This window comes from Podarcis tiliguerta, assembly GCF_965153285.1.
Source record: "Podarcis tiliguerta genome assembly, chromosome: 1".
Taxonomy (NCBI): Eukaryota; Metazoa; Chordata; class Lepidosauria; order Squamata; family Lacertidae; genus Podarcis; species Podarcis tiliguerta.
Genome location: NC_139534.1, coordinates 41,373,781 through 41,392,222, shown reverse-complemented (window position 1 = coordinate 41,392,222; position 18,442 = coordinate 41,373,781). Strand labels below are relative to the sequence as shown.

General features: G+C 40.0%; 1 protein-coding gene and 1 long non-coding RNA gene across 6 annotated transcripts in view; one reads left to right on the top strand and one right to left on the bottom strand.

The window, feature by feature from the left end:
- The window catches only part of NCKAP5 (NCK associated protein 5), a 588,547-nt gene that overhangs the window by 480,938 nt on the left and 89,167 nt on the right, over positions 1-18,442 (bottom strand). The gene's annotated exons all lie outside the window — the stretch shown is intronic.
- Positions 1,530-18,366, top strand: LOC310665423. The gene is made up of 3 exons (XR_014505470.1): positions 1,530-1,869; positions 4,180-4,334; positions 18,309-18,366. It is a non-coding gene; the product is annotated as an uncharacterized lncRNA (long non-coding RNA).

Here is an 18,442-nt window from a genome sequence, read left to right as displayed (position 1 = left end):
TTTCAGGGGCATCCCAGTCAGACCTCACACGTGATACTGTCTGTTCTCCAAAAGGCATGATTTACTATCAATTTCCTAGAAAAACACAATTCGCTGATCAAAGTTTTTCTGCATCTCTCCTATGGCAGTCAATCCTCACACTGCCACATCTACAATTTATGGCTTTGTTTTTGTTTTAAAAGTTAGCAAATATTATTTGCCCATGTTCCTTTATGTAGTTATTAACTCTCCTTATTTTGTCTGTGCAAAAAAGAAAAGAAAAGGGAAGCACAGACACTGCTGAATTTAACAATTTAGATAAGGCTAAACCCTTGTAATCAATTAGCACTGTCAAAGAAAACAATTTGTGACGCTGATTTCCAGCTGCAAAGATCTATTGTGTGTGCACACCATCCCAGTCTCATCTGGTTCTGTGAAAACAAACAGGAGACTTTAGTAGAAAGCCCATCAAAACGTGGGGCTCAACAGAAACATTTGTTCTCCAAATGCTTCCTTGCAAATGCCCATCTTTCAGCACATAATGTTTACCCACTGTTTTATTATCAAGCTGCTTTGCCATAGAATTCACATCTTTCACAGCTCACAGGCAATTTCCGCAACAATGTACGGCACCTTCTGCCACAGCACACACCATATTGGAGCAGAACACCTTAGCATCAGTCCAAATAAATAATCTCTCATATATATTCTCATATATATATATATATATATATATATATATATATATATATAAAATCACAAGCCTTCTCACTTCTCAATGCACATTGATTAATTTTATGTCACTAGCAGAAAATAATTGGGGCTTCTGAAGACTACATGAAACACATCATTAAACAAGGCATGAGCCATTGTTAAACAAAGCTATGGGTAATTGTCTCTTTTTATTTTGCATAGTATTTCGCTGCATGGACTGAAATATGCTGCTTCATGCTTGAAACCATGTTAACATTGGCTTTCATTGTATGATTTTGCATTTCTAGTCTACATAGGATGAGCAATCCAAGCCCCTTAATCCACTGTGCTGGAAGAGGCTGAAGTGAGACTGGCATACTTGCACCCAGGTCCTCCTGGCTGTACCAGGCTCAGTTGGCAGGTAGGCTCCACTCTCACAGAGGTCTCCACTCTGCTCACCAGTGCCAGTGGTATCCCCACCAATGGTATCCAGGGTAAGCCCCTGAAACAGGTTGTTTTGAGGAAAGAGACAGTGCTAAGTTGGCCAAAGGTTTGTTGGATCTTAAGCTAGCTGACCTACCAGCAGGTTGTAGCAAGGAGCCCAGTCTAGACCTCTTTGCTGAGTCAGCCTGGAGCTGGTGCAGCAAACTTTTCCTGTCTACCTCCAGATGTTACATTAAAACCACAGCTGGGTTAAACTGGGAACTTCTCCTTGACAGCATCAATGGGCAGTAAAGTCTGGGTGGAGTCATAATGGGCAGCTGGAAAACAATGATGACTTTCACTAAGCATCACAGATGAGTTGGCTGGGCCTAGGTTAAGGAAACTTCAGCTTTACTGAGGCTTGAGGGTACACCACACCCATACCTGTACACCACCTAACTCTCCTTAAATATAGCCTCCAAACCCAGTATTCTTTAGGGATAAAAGATGGGGAATGGAAAATATGTGAACAAATTGTTCCAAATGGATGTTACTATTTTGAAAATAGAACAGAGAAGCTGAAGGCATTCTCAAACATAATAATTTGATATTTATTTAATTTTTTATTTCTAAGGGAGGGTTGTGGAGAAAGTATTTGAAGACCATGAGGCATGCATGGAAATCCAGACCACCTCTTCTTATATCTGTCAGCAACTGCTATTGCATCACAGTTGCTATGAGAGTGAACAGCATGAGAAGGAACCAGAAGGCAATGTAGGTTTATTGACTATAGAAGTTTCATGACAGCCAGACTCTAATGGTGGCTTTACAGATGAACAGTACAAACCTGTGCATGTTTATTTAGAATGTGTTCAGTGAGACTTCATTCCACGTAAGTGTGCATAGGACTGGATCCTAAGAACATAATTATTTGATTTATTGAGGAGTAAGCCTTACTGAATGTATTGGGAATTACCATATTTTTCGCTCTATAAGACGCACCAGACCACAAGACGCACGTAGTTTTTGGAGGAGGAAAACAAGAAAAAAAAATATTCTGAATCCCAGAAGCCAGAACAGCAAGAGGGATCGCTGCGCAGCGAAAGCAGCGATCCCTCTTGCTGTTCTGGCTTCTGGGATAGCTGCGCAGCCTGCATTCGCTCCATAAGACGCACACACATATCCCCTTACTTTTTAGGAAGGAAAAAGTGAGTTATAGAGCAAAAAAATACGGTAATTGCATGCCAGACTGCATAGGATTCTCTTGTAAGACTTGCCCTGTAGGAGAGCAAGGAATGGCAGATTCACACTGTCCCTTTTATTACACGATAAATAGTTTATGCACCTTTGTTTGTATATTCGTTGATGAATGTAGGCCAAGCATTCTTAAATTCTAAGCAAGGATGGGGAACCTGTGGCCCTCCAGATGTTGTTGGAGCTGGCTGGGGCTCATGAGAGTTGGAGTCCAACAACATATGGGAGGGCCACAGGTTGCTCTTCTCTGAAATAGAGTTACAAACCCATGTTTCCTTCTGCTGCCAGAGACTACTGTGATTAATGATTCCATGGGTGTGCTCCATCCCATTTTGTTCTCAGTAAAAACCAGCCAATTCCAAAACTGTCACTCTTAGCATAAAGGACTTCTACTAAAACAGCTTCAAGCTGTTAAACATTTTGCAGCGTCTGAACTTTCAAATTTCTAACTTTTCAAAACCTGTACTATGGATCAAGATAGATCCAGTTAGTCTGTTATGTCGAAGCCGGCAATACAATTTTGAAATGCTAATTCTAACATAAACTGAGCATTAACACAGAAGCCACAAGGGGTGGGTAGGAATTTTCAAGTTCTTCGTTTAGCTGATGACAAAATATCTACAATGATATTAGACTTAAAACTGTAAGCGGATGAACTTGAAAAAGGGGCAGCTGAATATCATCATAAAAATGCAAACAAAAAAGTTAGAATTGAATTCTCGCTCATCTCCAAACATTCCCATTTTATGAGCAAATGCATAAAGCATATTGAAAAGCCTTGCTGTAATCCCGCCTAACAGCAGCACACTTGCTCCTATTATAATTAAAAGCAAACCTTGGTAGTGAAGCTGAAACATAATAAATACAGCAACATTTAAAGAAAGAAAGCTGTGCTAATCTGATAGAATTCTAGAACAGGGAAATAACAGCAGTAAGAACAGCCAACCTTACTTGTTGTTGTTCAGTTAAAACATGCTCCCGTACTAGAGAAATCCAAACCATACGAAAGTTTTCAGCAGTCTAGAAATTGCTCGAGTGGATGCTGTGTTTATTTACCAAGCCTTAAAAATCTGTGGTGAGGAGCAGTACTGAGTTAGCTCTCAAGTTCATCAAGAGCACCGCTGAAAGTCCTACTGTAACTACAGGCATGAAGTTTGCTGCCAGTTAGCTTTTCTGCTGCTCTGTGCTTGTAAATACAAGCTCTGTGGACAAAGTCCCAAATGACATCACAAGCAGCTGCTTATTGTTGAGTCTTTATTAACTGGCTGTCAAAAAAAGAAAAGAGGAACTGAGAGGGGTGGGGAGGCACCACTGTATACCCCGAAGCACAATCTGAGAGCTTAGTCGGTATTTCACTTATACATATGTAAATACTTGTGATTATCTAAACTATGCTTTCCTTAGGATCATGAAGCCAAGTTTCCATAAGAATCATATCCTTTGCCAGTCTGAAAAATGAAAGGAATAAAAAGGACATGAGGTCTAGTGAGAAAAACATATATTAAATGCTGCATTTACCATACTTGTTAAAAGCTGCATACTTCTAGTATGACTTTTTATATATAAATGTTATATAGATGCACACACAAAACCAGCACAGATGCTAGGAATGGTTTGAAGTTTAATAAGAGTCTGCTAAGTCTTAGAGTGTAAGAAAAACTTTGCAAAAATTTTAATAGGTTCATCAAACATGCTTAAGTGTTTTGTATGACTAATATCTTATATCTAACTTGATAAATAAATAAATAAATAAATAACCACCAGTAAAATAAGTTCATGCCTATTTTTTTAAAGGTGATTATATAAAGTCTCTTTCTGTGTCTCTCTCAGATTTAAATCTCAAAAATTTGAGACTGTAGTCCTAATAATATTTATACGCCCATGTAAGTCTTAATGAAATCAGTGAGGCTTTCTTCTGAATAAAAAGGTTGAGGATCAGGCTGTAACTGACAAAGAGAGCCATTCAGCTTGTGGTGGGTGAGCTGGTAAGACAAGAAATTACTGACCTTTCACTCCTGAGATTGGGACCTGAGACTAGTCTTTATGTGTGAAACGAGAATAACAGCTTCTAGTCTTCAAGGAAACTGCATTGCTCGGAGGAGGGAAATTAGCATCTCCCTAAGTGTGTGTTCCACTTCCTTGTCCCCATGAGTGTCACCTCAAAGAAATGCCTTGAGCTGAAGTTACAAAACATCTGCACTTATTTCCCAAAAGCTAAACTTTTCAAGTGATGACCTGGATCACTGAAAGGGCAAGGTGAAGGAAGTGCTACTGTGTATACTAATAGCTATTCTCTATTGATGACACAAACATGGGAGGACTCCAGCATTGAGAAATACCAACCATGTATTTCTTTTTATTAAAAAAATGCAGTTATCAGACTCAACAGAATTAAGGAGGACTTAAACTCTGAACTGTTTCAGACATCAGCTTTTCTCTAGTTTACAGATCCTCCTTTGTTAGGAGCACTTAGGCTCCGTTCAAACCGTGCTGGCCATGCACAGGGGGTTGGATTAGATGACCCTCAGGGTCCCCTCCAAACTCTACCATTAGATGATTCTATAAAATCAGACCTGCAAGAGAAGGAATGAAAGGAATGCTTCAGCTTGTCACTCCTTCATGGTCCAACACAACACATGTTGTTGCAGCAGCCCTGTTACCTCTGGACTTTTATGATCTATGGACATATACATGTCACTGGGTCTGCCTCAGTTTCTGATCACATTAAAAAAATTCATCCTCCAAAAGTCATAAAAAATGGTACTAGCCCATCACACTGTGTCCCAGTGATAGTATTGTCCTACACATGCCTACCTAGATTTGAGTCCATCCTACATATTTAAATAAACAAGGTTGCCACCCTAAATAAGACCTACTGAACCGCTTCTGAACAGATATGGCTAGGATTGCATTGTTAGCAGTGTGCTCCTTATTTTCTAGAATCATCACTGTTTCTCTGCAATTGTGCTAGTTTGTATATCTGTCCTTGTATGCCTCAAACTTAAGTTCCCTTGGTGTGTGACTGAGCAGTCCTGCCTTGGTTCTTAATGATGTCCATTCAACACTTTCTAAAAGAAATGTGCCATAAAAGTGGTAAGTTATCTTATAGGTATAAATAGATTTCCAGTTATACCACTACTTTAGCTTCCAATCCAGTAGTCAGAGCCAAGTGCTTCAGTGAACTGAAAGATTATTGCTCTATAGACTCCTTTGCTTGGAAAGGAAGAATTTTGGTTGTTCTAATAACAATGTCTGACCTATCACAGAACTTCATTTCTATCGATGTAACGCTTTGCTGTCAAAGCTGTGTCCAAAGAGAATATCAATGGGTTTTATCCAACATTAATCATAATAAAAGACCCACACAGAGCACATTATAGTAATCCAACCTTGAGGTCACTAATACATGAGTCACAGTGGTCATGCTATGGTTCACCAAATGTATCTGGAAGGTAGCCCACTGAATACAGTAGTCCCTACTAATTCATATGACTGCATTAGCATGTCACCTTTTTGCAAGGTGGGTATCATGGGGCCTTAATGTCTTTGTGTGATTTCACAAACTCGTCACACTTTCTCCGAAATCAAAATCTGGAAAAACAGCCATGTTGCTAAGATTGAGTTATCACCATGTTTGGGAGCAGTTGCAATCCTAATGCCATGGAATGCAGTGTTTAAATTTAATTTGACTGCAGTATAACTGATCCAAATGCAGTTTTTCCAATTCTGAATTAGAAATAATACATTAAGTATTTGGGGAGAAGGGGATGAAGCATCACAAAGAAATTAACCCCTTTGCTATAGTAAAAAAAGCCACATCGACAAGGAAGTGGTCCATGTTATGGAACTACTTTCACATATGTTTAGAACCAACTAGAACCCCAAATACATAAAGGGGTTATGTTTGACTTTCTGCTGCAATTTTTTTTAGTGAGTCTGAAGTCAGTTAGGTTCATGATGCATCTCATTAGATAAAATGCAAAAGCCTAGTAAATACAGAATATATACATATATATACATATATATATATATATATATATATATATATATATATATATAAATATATTTGCTTTCGTACGTTAAGAAAAGTGCTTATTCCTCCAAAACAAAAGATGCCAGATGCATATTTTCACATAATACTTACACTCATGAAACCATAAAGAACACATTTAAAACACACAACTGCATATTTGTTCCTATATTTTCAGTATTGCTCCAATTCAAGAATGTATGACGAATGAATATGCCACATTCAGCCCAAAACAAATCACTAACGTTCTGCTCCTACAGGGATATATTTCTTGTGGAATCATATGTTCAAAAATACTGCATGTCTCAGATGGTCTTTCTCTCATCTTTCAAGAGTGGGTATGTTCTTGTATAACTTTTACTAGAATCATCTGGGAATCATTTGTATTAGAAGTAATAAGAAATTCCATCTTCCAGGACTGCAGAAAGACATAGACATATTTTACCTTCAACCATAGTCTAAAACACAGGTAAGGTTGAATTGAATTTTGAAGCCTGGCTCATGTATTTTTGCCCTATGTTAAAATGTGTGTTGACTAATTTACAATACCAATCACTACCTCCCAGATATTTAGAAAAATTAAGCACTATTTAAAGCTGTTTGTGTGAATCATCTCTTAGGTTTATGTAATGGCACATTCTGGCACCAAATTTTAGTGAATTGCTTTATGTGATCAAACATAATTTAGGAATATTTAAAGCATGTTGCACATTAGCATTGGTAAATATTTTACAGCAGTGAATTTAACAAGGTTAGTTACTTGAGAGATTGTTCAACATAACTCAGTAACACAGGCAGTGGCGGAGGAACCCTCTCCGGCACCTGAGACGGCCCAGCCCGTACGGACTGCGCATGTGCAGCATCCCATGCGTGCGCACTCTGTAGAGAATGCTGCACATGCACAGGATGCTGCTTGCGTGCAGCGGGTTGTACAGACGCCGCGCGAGAGCAACACCCATACGGACTGCAGGTGCCCTCGGCCACTCTACAGCTGGGGGGAGGCAGGGGCCATCTTGTCACCCTTCCCAGAGTGGTGCCCGGGGCAGCCCGCCCCCTCCGCCCCCCCCTTCCTATGCCACTAAACACAGGTCTACAGCCAGAGTTTGACTTCTCTGGATAGAAAGACTTATTTTAATCAGATGAGAATGTTGATCCAGCCTGCTGATTGACAGCAGAAGGAGAGCAACTTTTACTGATTCCCCAACCCTCCAGAACAATGGTAGTGGTACTGCTGGGGTGCTGGACAGGAAGGAGCGTCCTCAGGCATGTTCATCCTTGGGTGAACCTCTGGTATCTTGGGTTAAGAACTTAATTAGTTTGGGAGGTCCGTTCTTAACCTGAAACTGTTCTTAACCTGAGGTACCACTTTAGCTAATGGGGTCTCCCGCTGCCGTGCAATTTCTGTTCTCATCCTGAAGCAAAGTTCTTAACCCAAGGTATTATTCTGGGTTAGCGGAGTCTGTAACCTGAAGTGTCTGTAACCCGAGGTACCAGTGTACTGTTACAATGACCACCTAGGCTGGCCCACACACTTAGGAGAGTCATGCTCTGGAGTAAAGGTTTGAGGTTGGTCACCCTGGCAAAACTGCCACTTTCTGAGGCCCTAAACCCTCTAGACCTGAGGATTCATGCAATACTGGCTTGTGTTGTGAACATACGTATAAGCAGAAAGGAAGCAAGAAATTGCCAAGGGTTAACAACAAAACTGAGAAAAGAAAGGGCTGGTGTGGGATAGATAAGACAAAGATATATCCAGGCTGTCCCAGAGTTTAAGCATTTAGTCCACAAATCAAAATAAAAGCACAAATGCTTAGGCTTCCAGCTATGCATATGAATAAGTAAACATTTACTTCTCTGGGGTGCTTCTACCAACCATACCTTCCTCCATATCCACAACAAGTGGTGGCAAAACCAAATTAAGTCTAAACATGGCAGATAGTAGGAACAGACATTCCTATTGTCTCATATGAGAACATAACCTTGAGAAGTCTGGTAAATATTATTTTCAGTACTACTAATAGACCAAACAGGACAAACCAGTAATGCATGTGAAAAGGAAGTCAATGTTGTCATCTTTCTAGAAACCCAGTAGCCTATAGATGATTAGGTTTCAAACTTTTTAAGGGTATAGGGCTTTCAATAAACTAGAAATTCCTATTGCTAAATTGCCTCCCCTACCCCTCCACCTTCTCAAGGAAATCAAAAAGCAGTACCTATATTTGCAAATGGAAGAGACAAAATTGATGGTGGGCACAGCTTTCTAAACCCAGGAGAAACTTTTGCTAGAAATGATAGTCTGAGTATATTAAGAAACATTTCCTGTCAAATATTATGGGATTTTTAGTTGCTGGGGGAGTGTCTGCTTCCCAATTCAGTTCAGGAGGAAGACAAAACTACAACCCCCATGATTCTCACCAGGAAATGATATCCCCGAGTCTTTTATGGCTAAACTGGTGTGTTGTGTGTGTGAGTATATTCTGGGACATGTCACTGTTGCTGTAATAATATTGCATTAGTGGTGGATTTATGTTGGACTGCCCACACATCATTCCATTTCATCCAGAGGAGTGCTGTTTAGTTGTTGCCTGTGTTACAGAGGCCCAACTGACCTTAACCAGAATTTGAGCATTTACATAGCATTGCCAGACCCATGTAGTGGAACACTCTTCCAGCAGAGATTCACCAGACATGCTTGCTTTTGACTTTCAGGTATCGCTTGAATACTTTGTTTGTTTGTTCCAAGAGGCCTTTGCAGCTTTTAAAATTTTTCTTGGCCAGTCACCTTAATTATCTGTATTCCTAATTTTTTAAAAAGATTGTGTTTTATGTTTTAACAGCGTATACCACCTTAGTATCTCATGATGTGGCAGTGCAGAAATCCTTCTATAAATAAATCCTGGCTCTTCCCATTGGATGAAGAACTCTAGTTCTGCCAAAGGCTTCAATTTTTAGATAAGATTGGTGCATAAGGCAAGTTACAGGCTTCAGAAATCAGCAGGTACATGAGAGCTGAAATGCAGATCTAAGCATGAACTAAAACCTTCATCCAACCTGAGCATGCCACCTGCTGCTTGCTTTGAAGAGCAGAGCCACCACAGCTATATGCGTGGCAAGCAGCTACAGTCTCAACACTGGGCAAACAAACAGGCACTCCTTTGAGTAAATTGGGTCCATGATGTTTGTTAGTCCCAGCACTGGTGTTTCCATTGAGACAGAGATGGAATTAGGACCAGCTCAGCATCAGAGTTGTTCTCAGTTGGGGAGGCTCCTCACTGACAGAGGAATGTGTCCAAGGCAACTCTAGATCCTGTTTGCACATGAGATCCAAGCCACCAACTATATTACTTGTGACACATGCAAAAAAAAAAAAAAAGTGTTCTTTTCCCAAAAGAATTTATCTCAGTATCTTTGTCCATCACAAATAAACTTTACAGCGCTTCTGCTATCGAAAGAGACAACAATCAGAACAGCTTATAGAAAATGAGGAATTTATTTTATTCTGACAGTTTTATCTCTGGTACCCTTCTGCATATACAGAACAGATGAGGTGATATGCAGCAGGCTGTGAGAGATCTGGCAACGTGCATCACATCAGTAAACAATAAGGAAAGGGGCAGGATTTTGCCTAGATTTAACCAAGGAAATAGAGATGGTGACATTTTCTACCTCTGCCCTTTTCCTTTTGGAAGAAGAGTTCTCTTATTTTCCAAGTCTCAGGATTCCTTTGACTTTTTTGTTTTAAGTTTAAAAGCAAAGTCCTAATCAGTCAGCCCTATTTATGATAGAACTCTATTTCTTCTCTACTTTACTGTCAGCAATTTTATCCTAAGACCCATTGGTCTTAATAAGCACTTTAGAGGTGTCCAGTGAAGCCTGCTACATTTCGCACAAATTACCAAACCATATTCAGGGTATCAAAGCCTATAGTAGGTCCAACAAAAATGGGAACACCTCTAAACATAACTGGAAACAAACAAACAAAAAAGTGGCTGAGAAGAAAAAGTCTTGTTGATCCAATGTGTTTCAGACCATTCTGGTTCTTCAGGGAAATTCAGGGACCAATGGGGTCTAAAATGTGTTGGAAGATGTGCAGCGCAGCCATGCTTGGCCAGGGGTGAGCTGGCACACAGGTTCCATGAACCCTCCATGTCCAATGCATGCACATCCAGTTCTAGAAATTATGCTGGAATTTAGACCTGTAATATTTAGGCAGGATCTGACTTAGGAGCGGATTCTAAAACTATCCTTAATTAAAACTCTTAGCTTCATTACCGCTACCACATAAAGACCTGGTCAGTAGTAGTATCTATGCCAGGCACTGGCAAACTCAGCCCTCCAGATGTTTTGGGACTACAACTCCCATCATCCCTGACCACTGGTCCTGTTAGCTAGGGATGATGGAAGTTGTAGTCCAAAAAACATATGGAGGGCCGAGTTTGCCTATGCCTGATCTAAGCATGTGTTAAATTGCTGTTCTACAACTTCCAGCTCAAAAACCTTCATCACATAGGGAAAGCACACCTGGGTCCATGTTAAGTAGATAATTGGTGCAGTGGCTTAGATAAAGGTACCATAGAATAAGAGACAACATCTTCTGTTACATTTTTGCAAAGGCACAATATTTCTTTTTTGCCCACGAGTAGAGAAAAGAAGATGCATCTTTTTATGTTCTTTTGTCCAGATTGTTTTCTCTTCTGGAGCCTGTGAACATTTCTCCCTGAACTTTACAAAGGAGAAACCCTTTGTAGACTGATATAAATAAAATTCATAGCACAGAGTACTACTTATCTACCAAATGCCTTTGCAACTTTTCTTGAAAATCTGAGCTCAGAGGTACAGTTTCAAACCATGTGATAAAGACTTCAGTGAGATTAGAAGCATCAAAAGAAACCTTCAATTCAAAACAAGCAGCAAAGTCTTTGTTATATTAGTCACAATATATTTTTTTCTAAATTAGCAGGACTCTCGCTCTCAGCTCTTCAAGCTATTCTTTCCCCCCTACATATTAGGTGAGCTTAAAGGGGTCAGTTTACCACCTAAGCTTGCCTAAGGTATATATTTAAAGTGAGGGTGTGGGTGGGATGTGAGGAGAGTTGATGAACGACAGGGGTACCTTTTCAGATTCTGGGAACAGAGTGCAAAATGTTGCAGCTGGCTGTAGGTGTGGATTGCTCCGCAGAGTTTAAAGGCAAACCCTTACATCTATTCATGTTAACTTGCATAAAGCAGTGTATTTTAAGAGCTTGGTGTGGGGTGGGTGTGGATGTGGGTGTAATGCACGATAATATTGTTAACAATATACGGAACAATCACATACAACCTGAAAGAGTAGGTGGGGGCAGGGAGCAAAGAGGAGAAAAGGATGATATCAACCCTGTCTTTCTTAAACCGTTCTGCTGCAATAATATTAGAGGCTTTTCCTTCCATTATTCAAACCTAGTAATATATCAATATATTTCATTCAAAGAACAATGTAATGATTCTCTATTAGTCATTATGACTAAATGGAACTTCCATGGTCAAAGACAATATACCTATATAAACACCAGCTGCTGGTGGGGGGTGGGGAGAATTGGGAGGGCTATAGCCTTCATACTGTATTTTTGGATCTAGCTGTGCATTCTTTGAAACAGAATGCTGCACTAGTTGGACTCTTCATCTTCCTGTGATCACTCTAACATAATATATTTGATCATTTGCCAATATTTGTTATTCTCTGACACATTCTTCTGATGTACACTCCCTGCTTGTAGTCTCCTCTGAAAGCTATCATTAAGAGACAGGGAGACCTGCTTCCATTTCCTCATTTCTGTGTGTAATCCCTCTGGCTAAGCTCAATTTTGAAATGCTGTGTACTTACTCTGCAAGCCTCAGGTCAATTTCATCAACTCTCAGAAAACATAATTTGGGACTACTGGTTTGCTCATCCTCTTGTGTCTCATCTTCTGCAGTGGAAGACTCATTATATCTGGAGATAATGTACGCATTTCACATAGAAGATCATATATTAAAACAGTTCCTAGCCCAGTATTAGGTCCCCTATAAATCTAGACCAACCTTCTTGCCCAAAACTGAATCTTACACATATGAATACTGTAAAGCTCCTGCTTCTGTAGCTTTAGCCTCAGTGACAAAACAGTGCACAAGAAGAAGAAATAAATTACCTCGCAGCAAACAAGAGTCAACAAGTTTCCTCATGCTGAAATTTCTTTAATGATTCAAAAAATAGGCTAAACAAACAATCCAGATGTCTATTAAGCAAGTTGTCAAATCCATTTATTAGCTAGGAAGGCAAAAAACCAAAACAACAAATACGAACATAAAAGCAGACAATTCTCATTTGGGGAGGAAATTCTTCTTACTTCTTCCTAAATAAAGCAAATCAGGCTATGGACTTCAGCATGGTTTATCTTCTAAATCCCTCCTGAAAGAAATGCATGTGGCCTTCTCTATTACAAGGCAACTCCACTTAACATCCAAACCATGGTTTAGCTAGCTTTCCAGTGAGTGCACTGGAAATGTTGCATCCAATTTCTTGTACATGACCAGGGAAACCCCTAAAATTATTGGATCCACAATCCAAGGCGCTCCCTTAGAAACCGCTGTGGTCTGCTCCTGAATGTACACTACAGACCTTTTGACTGGCCTTTTCTTTCTCTAAGAAGCAGCCCTATCTTTTCCATGCCACTTTTACAAATTGATTGGAAAACTTCCTGAAATTTTAAATGTGATTTCCTATATGGGTGCAGTTAGAGATTTTGAAAAGAGAGGGCTGTTTAAATGATTCTTATTTTGGAGACTTGCTTCTCATTATGCTGGAAGTATGAAAAAGTTGTTGTTTGGAAATAAAAACTCTTACTGTATTTGGCCAAATTAAGATTTTCTTATATAAGATCTGACTGGATATGGAGTCAAAACCTGCACCCTAATGTTATGATCTCTCCACAGAAAGGTTTATAGTTTTTTCGTAAATGAAAAAAGAGCGAATGCCATGGCCAAAGAGACCTAGGGCAAAACAGAGTGAGAAATAGCATATTGGCAAGTGCTACTAATTTGAGCACTGGCTCAAAAGCTAATGTTATGAAGATTCTAACCATTATGTAGTCTTTTCATTATCTCTTGGACCATGATACATGCAGCAATAATGGTAGGGACAGCCAGTGGAGAGACTCTGCTTTACAATGATATAATTTCAGAGTACCTATGATATGAATTATTAATTCCCAGGATATTTTTGTACTAGAAGTGAATTAGCTGCAGCTAGACACAAGAAAGCTAAGGCTTTTATTTATATCCTGGGGATATATCTCATGAATCTAGTTGCCAAGAGATATGGATTTATATATATAAATGGTATCTAGCTATACAAACAAATAAACTTTGTCACGTCTGTTATGGAACCTGAGGATATATAAATGCCCAAATACTTATTTCTGCTTTAAAGAGATAAAACCAGACTGCCACTCAAAGGGTTTCAAAATAAAAGTACAGCAGCCAGAAAATGTGATGGTAATTAGTTCATTTAATGACCTAATATGAATATAACTGTCTCTTTAAAATGTAGCACCAACTAAGCAAAATATGGAGGATGTGAGTCACTCATGCATTAAGCAGGTGCCTCTATTTTAGGTAGCCTAACATAAAAAAATTGTTCATTAGCATAAACTTGACTTACCCTTTGGGTGAATGATGCCTACATACCTTTGCATTCTCAAGGTGGAATTAATTTTTATTTTTTTGCAATGAGAAGCTGTTTTTAAAATGATGTATTTTCAAGATCTTCCTAATTTGGGGGTTGGGGGAGCTTTCTAAATTTAGTCTAAAGCCCTTTTCACTTAGAACAGGGATGGAGAACCTGCGACCTTTCAGATGTTGTTAGACTCCTTTCAGCATCTGTCAACATGGTCAAGGGGCGAGCAGTGATGCAAGCTGTAGTCCAACAACATCTAAAGGGCCACAGGCCCCCCATCCATCTTTGTCTTAGAATGTTCCCATTGCCTATTTAGGCATCCCCATTTGAGCTGTGAGGCTGTTTGGGCCAAGCCATGCCTACCTGTCCTACCTGTGGGTCCGGTAAAGAGATGGATGGGCTGACAGGCAGAGTCACAGGCACCACCAGCCACCTAATTGGTGGCACTTGCAAAGCCCCATGCATAGCACTTTGCGAGTGCCGACAAACAGCTGATTGTTGGTGCTTCCATGCACAAAAACATGTCATTATTCAAAAACAGATCATTGTTACATTGCTTAATTGTGGTAAAATACAGGTAGTCATACGTTTTCATTTTGAAATTGGGTTCAAAACCCAATTTATATCATCAAGGTAATTTGAAAGTACACATTGAGTAGTTAATACTCACGAGGCTGCTGCCATACTAGCCATAAGCAGGAATCTACTACAGAGGACGGATAAGTATTTTTTGCTGGGTGAGATAATGTTTTAACTATGTTGAGAAAGTTTTAAAACTTTAGATTTTTAAAAATGTTTTTCATTACTGTGTCTGCCCTGTGGGCTCCTTAGGGAAGAAGGGCGGGATATAAATAAACAACAACTCTTACATTCTATTTGTCAATGGAGTGGTATTGTCTGTCAGCTTTCTCCTTAGTCCAAGTGTTGTCATTTTAGAACTCAACAGGGAGAAGGACAGAGATAAAACTAGAATTAGTTGGCTCTGCCTATCATTCACTTTGGGTCCTCCTACCATCAGTCTCCCAATCTCCCAACCTACCAGGCCTAATGGACACCAGACACCACTAAGAGGCAACCTTCAAACTTGGTGCTTGCCCTGAAATACAGCTATCTAATACTAGACTATTAGAAGACCCCATCTAATTAATTAATTCTTATAAAGAAATAGAAGCATTTCATCTAATAAAATAATTTTGATATGTCAAAAATCCCCTCAAATCCCAAAAGGTACAATATCTAAAATTTATAATTGCATCACTACATTTTAAATACTGGTATGAAGGGAATTTTAATTAATAAATAAAAAAATGTAAAGCGCACATACACTGAACGATTTGAGACTCATTTGACAAATAATAGATAGCAAGATATACAGTAAAGTCCTCATGATTTATGATTGGTGAGGTGAAAGATTGCCATTTTAAATAATCTAAAGTTCTTGACATGGTAATTATACAAAAAGCAATGTTTGGATTTATTTCAAATGTTGGATGACTCCAATGCTGTATCTGGTTACTAAGAACTGTTTGTATTAAGCTAATTCCTTCTATCTAGCACGTATTACACAGAACACCAAAGAAATATATTAAGGGGGAAATATAGACACCATACACTAGCGATGCTAGATCAAACCCTAAATGTAATTGCATTGCAAGTATATGCATGTGCCATAAGCAGCCTGCAACTTTTCCCTGCCAAAATAAAGGGCCTCTCTATTCTACAATTAGCAAAAACGTTCTCATGCATCCAATATTTCCCTTGAGGCAATAACAACCTTATTTTAGGTGTAGACATCCTTGTTCAGCTTTTATCTGTCAAAAAGGATAAACTTAAAAAGACAACAGCACTTACTTGGATTTGGGGGAGGTGGTGGAAATACATTTTACATAGGCCTAATAAATAGCTGTGGGTACACAATAGAAGCTGACATATCTAGTAATACGAACTGTTATCAGATGAGCCAACCTTTGAATATACAATGCTCTGACAGATGTACTTTCACACACCCAACTGTCAAGGGGCATAAGCAGCTGGAAAGTGATTTTGCACAGTAAGTGGATGATTGAAAAGGAAGTGAAGGGAACTCTGGCTATGATGAAGTGTGTGTGTGTGTGTGTGTGTCTGTGTGTGTGTGTGTCTGTGTGTGTCTTTTCACGCAAATGCACATGCTGAAATTTTAATATCACAAGGTAGATTAGGTCTCCTTAACACCCTTAAAATAGCTTATCAAATTCACACACAGTGGTTAAGTAATGCAGATGAAACCCAGAGATGCACTAGCAGAATAATTTCTGATAGTGGTGCTGTTCTGGGACCTCAAAGACCTACTGGAAGACTTTTCAGAAAAGGGACTTGGCACCAGCATGCATCCTGAAACATGGTCTGTTCTTGGCTTATCCTCATGGCTTGTTTGGAGAGAAAGAATTCACGAGGACTGGTTCACACAAAAGCACTAAGGATTGTTTCCTCCCAAAAACTTTGGTTTGTTTCTTCCCAGCACAGCAAATGGAGGAGACAGACATGATGTGAGCAGCATGCTTGCTCATTCCCAGTAAGCCTTGATTTGTTTAACTCTGCCTTACCGTTAGATGCCATCATTATGCCATTGCCCCTGACAGTCATCATTTTCATTCCATGACTGACATTTGTGGGAGTAAAGAAACTCTGAGCACAGTGACATTGTCACTTCTGATTTACTATATGCTCCTATACATTTTTAGTATATGTTACTGTGGAAAGCAACCTCTGCCCTTGGAGATTTACTCAAGACAAAGGCACTGAAATAACAAACCTTGTATTGCTCACCAGTGGCTACCAACCATGAAGGCTGTGTTTTACCTCCACTGTCAGAGGAATCATGCTGGGAACTGCAAGTGGGGAGAATGCTGTTATGCCTGGTTTTGGCATAGAAACTGCTTTGGTCTATCTGTATGATGATCTCTGTCGAGAGAGAGAGAGAAGGGAAACATGTCCCTATTAATTATCCTCAACCTCTCAGTGGCTTTCAATACCACTGGCCATGGTATCCTTCTGGAGCGACTTTCCGAACTAGAGGTGGGTGGCACCACTTTGCAGTGGTTCCAGTCCTACTTAGATGGTTGTTCCCAAAGGGTGTTGCTTGGGGGGTGTTTTTCAGGCCCATGAAACCTTCAATGTGGGGTTCATCTACATGAAACCGCTGGGTGGGGTTATCCAGAGGTTTGGAGTACGTTGTCAGCAGTATGCTGATGACACGCAGCTCTGTTTCTCCTTTGCATCTGCAGGTCAGGCAGTGGAAGTGCTGGACCAGTTTCTTGCCTCAGTAATGGACTGGATGAGAACCAACAAACTGAAACTCAATCCCAATAAGACTGAGGCACTGTTGGTGGGTGGTCCCCTAGACAGATGGGTAGGAGATTGCCTGCTCTTGATGGGGTTACACTTCCTCTGAAGGAGCAGGTCTGTAGCTTGGGGGTACTCCTGGATCCTTTGCTGTCACTCAAGGCTCAGGTGGCCTGGAGTGCCTTCCATCAGCTTCGGCTGGTGGCACAGCTACGCCCCTATCGGGACAAGGATAGCCTATCTACTGTTGTCTATGCTCTGGTAACCTCAAGGTTAGATTACTGCAATGTGTTATACATAAGGCTGCCTCTGAAGACAGTTCAGAAACTTCAGCTAGTGCAGAATTCAGCTGCCAGGTTGTTCACCAGAGCAAAACAGTATGAGCATATTGCACTGATCGTGGTCCGACTGCACTGGCCACCAATTAGTTTCCAGGCCCAATTCAAAGTGCTGGTTTTGACCTATAAAGCCTTAAATGTCTGAGGATCACAATACCTTACGGACTGCCTCTTTCCATATGGGCCTACCCATACCCTGAGATCATCTTCTGAGGCCCTTCTTCGTGTGCCTCCTCCTCAAGAGGTCCGGAGGGTGGCAACACGAGAATGGGCCTTCTCTGCAGTGGCTCCCCATCTGTGGAATGCTCTCCCCAGGGAAGTTCGCCTTTATTATACCATGCAAAAATGTTCTTTTTTAACTAGGCCTTTGTTTGATTTGATTAACAACCTATGCCCTTTTAAAATGTGGGGGTTTGGGGGGGGTTATTGGGTGGTTGTTGTTTTTGTTTTTATTACACATTTTGTGGTTTTATATTTTGATTTTATTCTGTGAACCACCCTGAGACCTTGGGGTACAGGGTGGTTAATAACAACAACAACAACAACAATAATAATAATAATGCTCCTGTCTATCTTTCAGGTTTCCCACAGACATCTGGTCAGCCACTGTGAGAACAGGATGTTGGACTAGATAGGCCATTGGCCTGATCCAGAAAGGCTCATATGTTATTATACACATCCTGGGGCATACCTAATCTAAGACCTCTCAATTAT